General features: G+C 59.7%; 2 non-coding genes across 2 annotated transcripts; both read left to right on the plus strand.

The window, feature by feature from the left end:
- Window positions 1-337: 337 nt before the first annotated feature.
- LOC124746676 lies at window positions 338-2,248 on the plus strand. The gene has a single exon (XR_007011449.1). It is a non-coding gene; the product is annotated as a small subunit ribosomal RNA (ribosomal RNA).
- A 352-nt stretch (window positions 2,249-2,600) lies between these two features.
- Window positions 2,601-2,755, plus strand: LOC124746686. The gene has a single exon (XR_007011453.1). It is a non-coding gene; the product is annotated as a 5.8S ribosomal RNA (ribosomal RNA).
- Window positions 2,756-7,180: the final 4,425 nt, after the last annotated feature.

Genomic DNA, 7,180 nt, shown 5'->3' on the forward strand with positions numbered 1-7,180 from the left:
GTCACCGTAGGTGGCGCGTGTTGTCTCCCGCCGGCAATGCCACGACAGCACGCTCCCGGGCCTCTGTCGGCAGCGGCAAGCTCAGTTGGGAGCACGGGTGGTCGCACCGAAAGCGTCTACTCGCCTAACTCCGGGCGATTGCGCCTCTCTCGAACCCGACCAAGTACTTGGGACGGCGCTGCGCGCCGCCGGGACCTGAGAGGGTTTCGAGGTGTATTGTGCAGGGGAGCTCAGCCTCCTCCTGTTTGCAGAATGATTGAGCGGACGCTTGCGTGTTCGCGCGGGCCCCCGGGACACACTCCCGGGCGGCCGGCTGCTCAGCTCTAGTTGACGCAGCTCCCTGGTTGATCCTGCCAGTAGTCATATGCTTGTCTCAAAGATTAAGCCATGCATGTCTCAGTACAAGCCGCATTAAGGTGAAACCGCGAATGGCTCATTAAATCAGTTATGGTTCCTTAGATCGTACCCACGTTACTTGGATAACTGTGGTAATTCTAGAGCTAATACATGCAAACAGAGTCCCGACCAGAGATGGAAGGGACGCTTTTATTAGATCAAAACCAATCGGTCGGCTCGTCCGGTCCGTTTGCCTTGGTGACTCTGAATAACTTTGGGCTGATCGCACGGTCCTCGTACCGGCGACGCATCTTTCAAATGTCTGCCTTATCAACTGTCGATGGTAGGTTCTGCGCCTACCATGGTTGTAACGGGTAACGGGGAATCAGGGTTCGATTCCGGAGAGGGAGCCTGAGAAACGGCTACCACATCCAAGGAAGGCAGCAGGCGCGCAAATTACCCACTCCCGGCACGGGGGAGGTAGTGACGAAAAATAACGATACGGGACTCATCCGAGGCCCCGTAATCGGAATGAGTACACTTTAAATCCTTTAACGAGTATCTATTGGAGGGCAAGTCTGGTGCCAGCAGCCGCGGTAATTCCAGCTCCAATAGCGTATATTAAAGTTGTTGCGGTTAAAAAGCTCGTAGTTGGATTTGTGTCCCACGCTGTTGGTTCACCGCCCGTCGGTGTTTAACTGGCATGTATCGTGGGACGTCCTGCCGGTGGGGCGAGCTGAAGGCGTGCGACCGCCTCGTGCGTGCTCGTGCGTCCCGAGGCGGACCCCGTTGAAATCCTACCAGGGTGCTCTTTATTGAGTGTCTCGGTGGGCCGGCACGTTTACTTTGAACAAATTAGAGTGCTTAAAGCAGGCAAGCCCGCCTGAATACTGTGTGCATGGAATAATGGAATAGGACCTCGGTTCTATTTTGTTGGTTTTCGGAACCCGAGGTAATGATTAATAGGGACAGGCGGGGGCATTCGTATTGCGACGTTAGAGGTGAAATTCTTGGATCGTCGCAAGACGAACAGAAGCGAAAGCATTTGCCAAGTATGTTTTCATTAATCAAGAACGAAAGTTAGAGGTTCGAAGGCGATCAGATACCGCCCTAGTTCTAACCATAAACGATGCCAGCCAGCGATCCGCCGCAGTTCCTCCGATGACTCGGCGGGCAGCCTCCGGGAAACCAAAGCTTTTGGGTTCCGGGGGAAGTATGGTTGCAAAGCTGAAACTTAAAGGAATTGACGGAAGGGCACCACCAGGAGTGGAGCCTGCGGCTTAATTTGACTCAACACGGGAAACCTCACCAGGCCCGGACACCGGAAGGATTGACAGATTGATAGCTCTTTCTTGATTCGGTGGGTGGTGGTGCATGGCCGTTCTTAGTTGGTGGAGCGATTTGTCTGGTTAATTCCGATAACGAACGAGACTCTAGCCTGCTAACTAGTCGCGTGACATCCTTCGTGCTGTCAGCGATTACTTTTCTTCTTAGAGGGACAGGCGGCTTCTAGCCGCACGAGATTGAGCAATAACAGGTCTGTGATGCCCTTAGATGTTCTGGGCCGCACGCGCGCTACACTGAAGGAATCAGCGTGTCTTCCTAGGCCGAAAGGTCGGGGTAACCCGCTGAACCTCCTTCGTGCTAGGGATTGGGGCTTGCAATTGTTCCCCATGAACGAGGAATTCCCAGTAAGCGCGAGTCATAAGCTCGCGTTGATTACGTCCCTGCCCTTTGTACACACCGCCCGTCGCTACTACCGATTGAATGATTTAGTGACGGTCTTCGGACTGGTACGCGGCATTGACTCTGTCGTTGCCGATGCTACCGGAAAGATGACCAAACTTGATCATTTAGAGGAAGTAAAAGTCGTAACAAGGTTTCCGTAGGTGAACCTGCGGAAGGATCATTACCGACTAGACTGCATGTCTTTCGATGTGCGTGTCGTGTCGCGCAACACGCTACCTGTACGGCTCGCCGTAGCCGTGCGCCGCGTGCGGAACCACGCGTGCCTCTCAAAACTAGCGGCAATGTTGTGTGGTACGAGCGCTGAAGCGCTGGAGCGGCTGGCCTGCGGCACCTGGCGCCTGGCGCCGGTTTTGAATGACTTTCGCCCGAGTGCCTGTCCGCTCCGGTGTGGAGCCGTACGACGCCCGTCGGCCGTGAGGCCGTTGGACACAGAACGCTGGAACAGGGGCCGCCACACGCCTCACTCCCGCCTATGCGACCGTCCTCGAAAGAGACGGCGGAAACTGAGAAAAGATCACCCAGGACGGTGGATCACTCGGCTCGTGGGTCGATGAAGAACGCAGCAAATTGCGCGTCGACATGTGAACTGCAGGACACATGAACATCGACGTTTCGAACGCACATTGCGGTCCATGGATTCCGTTCCCGGGCCACGTCTGGCTGAGGGTCGGCTACGTATACTGAAGCGCGCGGCGTTTGCCCCCGCTTCGCAGACCTGGGAGTGTCGCGGCCGCCTGTGGGGCCGGCCGCGTCTCCTCAAACGTGCGATGCGCGCCCGTCGCCTGGCGGTTCGCATACCGGTACTTTCTCGGTAGCGTGCACAGCCGGCTGGCGGTGTGGCGTGCGACACCTCGTACAACGACCTCAGAGCAGGCGAGACTACCCGCTGAATTTAAGCATATTACTAAGCGGAGGAAAAGAAACTAACAAGGATTCCCCCAGTAGCGGCGAGCGAACAGGGAAGAGTCCAGCACCGAACCCCCGCAGGCTGCCGCCTGTCGTGGCATGTGGTGTTTGGGAGGGTCCACTACCCCGACGCCTCGCGCCGAGCCCAAGTCCAACTTGAATGAGGCCACGGCCCGTAGAGGGTGCCAGGCCCGTAGCGGCCGGTGCGAGCGTCGGCGGGACCTCTCCTTCGAGTCGGGTTGCTTGAGAGTGCAGCTCCAAGTGGGTGGTAAACTCCATCTGAGACTAAATATGACCACGAGACCGATAGCGAACAAGTACCGTGAGGGAAAGTTGAAAAGAACTTTGAAGAGAGAGTTCAAAAGTACGTGAAACCGTTCTGGGGTAAACGTGAGAAGTCCGAAAGGTCGAACGGGTGAGATTCACGGCCCATCCGGCCACTGGCCTCCGCCCTCGGCAGATGGGGCCGGCCGCCCGCGCGGAGCAATCCGCGGCGGGGTCGTGTCCGGTTGCCTTTCCACTCGCCGCGGGGTGGGGCCGTTCCGGTGTGCGGTGGGCCGCACTTCTCCCCTAGTAGGACGTCGCGACCCGCTGGGTGCCGGCCTACGGCCCGGGTGCGCAGCCTGTCCTTCCGCGGGCCTCGGTTCGCGTCTGTTGGGCAGAGCCCCGGTGTCCTGGCTGGCCTGCCCGGCGGTATATCTGGAGGAGTCGATTCGCCCCTTTGGGCGCTCGGGCTCCCGGCAAGCGCGCGCGGTTCTTCCCGGATGACGGACCTACCTGGCCCGGCCCCCGGACCCGCGCCGCTGTTGGCTCGGGATGCTCTCGGGCGGAATAATCGCTCCCGTCAGCGGCGCTTCAGCTTTGGACAATTTCACGACCCGTCTTGAAACACGGACCAAGGAGTCTAACATGTGCGCGAGTCATTGGGCTGTACGAAACCTAAAGGCGTAATGAAAGTGAAGGTCTCGCCTTGCGCGGGCCGAGGGGAGGATGGGGCTTCCCCCGCCCTTCACGGGGCGGCGGCCTCCGCACTCCCGGGGCGTCTCGTCCTCATTGCGAGGTGAGGCGCACCTAGAGCGTACACGTTGGGACCCGAAAGATGGTGAACTATGCCTGGCCCAGGACGAAGTCAGGGGAAACCCTGATGGAGGTCCGTAGCGATTCTGACGTGCAAATCGATCGTCGGAGCTGGGTATAGGGGGCGAAAGACTAATCGAACCATCTAGTAGCTGGTTCCCTCCGAAGTTTTCCCTCAGGATAGCTGGTGCTCGTACGAGTCTCATCCGGTAAAGCGAATGATTAGAGGCCTTGGGGCCGAAACGACCTCAACCTATTCTCAAACTTTAAATGGGTGAGATCTCCGGCTTGCTTGATATGCTGAAGCCGCGAGCAAACGACTCGGATCGGAGTGCCAAGTGGGCCACTTTTTGGTAAGCAGAACTGGCGCTGTGGGATGAACCAAACGCCGAGTTAAGGCGCCCGAATCGACGCTCATGGGAAACCATGAAAGGCGTTGGTTGCTTAAGACAGCAGGACGGTGGCCATGGAAGTCGGAATCCGCTAAGGAGTGTGTAAACAACTCACCTGCCGAAGCAACTAGCCCTGAAAATGGATGGCGCTGAAGCGTCGTGCCTATACTCACGGCCGTCAGTCTGGCAGTCATGGCCGGTCCTTGCGGCCGGCCGCGAAGCCCTGACGAGTAGGAGGGTCGCGGCGGTGGGCGCAGAAGGGTCTGGGCGTGAGCCTGCCTGGAGCCGCCGTCGGTGCAGATCTTGGTGGTAGTAGCAAATACTCCAGCGAGGCCCTGGAGGGCTGACGCGGAGAAGGGTTTCGTGTGAACAGCCGTTGCACACGAGTCAGTCGATCCTAAGCCCTAGGAGAAATCCGATGTTGATGGGGGCCGTCATAGCATGATGCGCTTTGTGCTGGCCCCCCGTTGGGCGAAAGGGAATCCGGTTCCTATTCCGGAACCCGGCAGCGGAACCGATACAAGTCGGGCCCCTCTTTTAGAGATGCTCGTCGGGGTAACCCAAAAGGACCCGGAGACGCCGTCGGGAGATCGGGGAAGAGTTTTCTTTTCTGCATGAGCGTTCGAGTTCCCTGGAATCCTCTAGCAGGGGAGATAGGGTTTGGAACGCGAAGAGCACCGCAGTTGCGGCGGTGTCCCGATCTTCCCCTCGGACCTTGAAAATCCGGGAGAGGGCCACGTGGAGGTGTCGCGCCGGTTCGTACCCATATCCGCAGCAGGTCTCCAAGGTGAAGAGCCTCTAGTCGATAGAATAATGTAGGTAAGGGAAGTCGGCAAATTGGATCCGTAACTTCGGGATAAGGATTGGCTCTGAGGATCGGGGCGTGTCGGGCTTGGTCGGGAAGTGGGTCAGCGCTAACGTGCCGGGCCTGGGCGAGGTGAGTGCCGTAGGGGTGCCGGTAAGTGCGGGCGTTTAGCGCGGGGCGTGGTCTGCTCTCGCCGTTGGTCGGCCTCGTGCTGGCCGGCGGTGCAGGATGCGCGCGCCTGCGCGGCGTTCGCGCCCCGGTGCTTCAACCTGCGTGCAGGATCCGAGCTCGGTCCCGTGCCTTGGCCTCCCACGGATCTTCCTTGCTGCGAGGCCGCGTCCGCCTTAGCGTGCTCCTCCGGGGGCGCGCGGGTGCGCGGATTCTCTTCGGCCGCCATTCAACGATCAACTCAGAAACTGGCACGGACTGGGGGAATCCGACTGTCTAATTAAAACAAAGCATTGCGATGGCCCTAGCGGGTGTTGACGCAATGTGATTTCTGCCCAGTGCTCTGAATGTCAACGTGAAGAAATTCAAGCAAGCGCGGGTAAACGGCGGGAGTAACTATGACTCTCTTAAGGTGGCCAAGTGGCGGCGGTGTGGCTGCATCCGGACTTGGCTTCTCGAAGTGCGGTCTTGATGTAGTCGTGCTGCTGCTGCGAGGTGCCTTCCTTGGGTTATAGTTACAGGGAGAGTGATGCGCAATACATGGGCCTAGCCCTCTTAGCCTCTCCTCTCCTGCGGTCTTCTCCCCTTCTCGTGGGCCCGCTGATTTCGCAGAGTGGAAGACCGCACCAGGGGCTTGGGGGGGGTTACCAGCCCCCCCTCGCACTATCCCTTTGTTAGTTGGGGGGCAGTAAGCAGAGAATAAGTGGTGGCCCTTCCGCTGAAGGCGCCACCCCAACTCCCCCAGCACCTAGCCGGCCAACCGGCCCGTGCCGAAAATCTTGTAACTTTTGCAGCTATGTATACCTGTAGTGAGTGCCACCGCAGCTTTACAACCAAGAACGGTCTCGGGGTCCATCGCCGCCGCCAACATCTTGCGGCCGCCAACGCGGAGATCGTCACGGAGAGGCATCGCGCGAGGTGGACGGAGGAAGAAGTCCTGTCGCTCGCCAAGGCGGAGGCCGAACTGTTCCTTGAGAGGGACGCCCGGTTCTTCTTCGTCAATCAAGAACTCATCAGGATGTTCCCCGACCGAACGCTCGAGGCAATCAAGTGCCGACGGCGGCAAGCTGCCCACAAACAGCTTGTCCGCCAATTCATGGAGGCGCTTGAGGTCGGTCGGGGGGAAGAGCCGGCGTCCCGCCGGGGAGCAGCGAGCCCGCTGCCTGACGCGGGCGAGGCCGCTGCGCCGCCCGTCGACGCAGCCGAGGACTTCGCGGCCGACACCCACCGGGCCGCCGCCGGAGGGGCCGACTGACGCCGCCATCTGGGAGCATCTGGCGGGGCTACCCGCTTCCGCCCAGCGTTTCTCTGCCCTGGATCGTGTCATAGGTCTGGGGCGGGGCACGCCGCCCGATGTCATCCTGGGCATGCTCCCGGATGCCCTTGCGTCGGTCGGGGTCCAGAGGGGAGAGATCGATCACCAGGACACAGCGGCCGCGCCAACCATCGAAGCGGCCGCCTGCCGCGCCGCCGACGCAGAAGCGCAAGCGGCGCCGCTGGGAGTACGCGAGAACGCAGGATGCCTTCCGACGGTCGCGTGCACGTTGCGTGCGCGGCCTCTTGGATGGCACCCTGCTCCAGCCGCCACCTGCCATCCCCTGGTCTGCTGGACTTCTGGGCGGACCTCTTCACTAAGAAGCCCATCTCCACCGCGGGCTTCATTCGTGACCGCCTCCTCCCGCACTCAGAGCCTGTCGCTCTCGAGTGCATATGGGGGCCGGTCACACATGAGGAGGTCGCCGCCGCG

The sequence above is a fragment of the Schistocerca piceifrons genome, unplaced genomic scaffold (genome assembly GCF_021461385.2).
Source record: "Schistocerca piceifrons isolate TAMUIC-IGC-003096 unplaced genomic scaffold, iqSchPice1.1 HiC_scaffold_37, whole genome shotgun sequence".
Classification (NCBI taxonomy): domain Eukaryota; kingdom Metazoa; phylum Arthropoda; class Insecta; order Orthoptera; family Acrididae; genus Schistocerca; species Schistocerca piceifrons.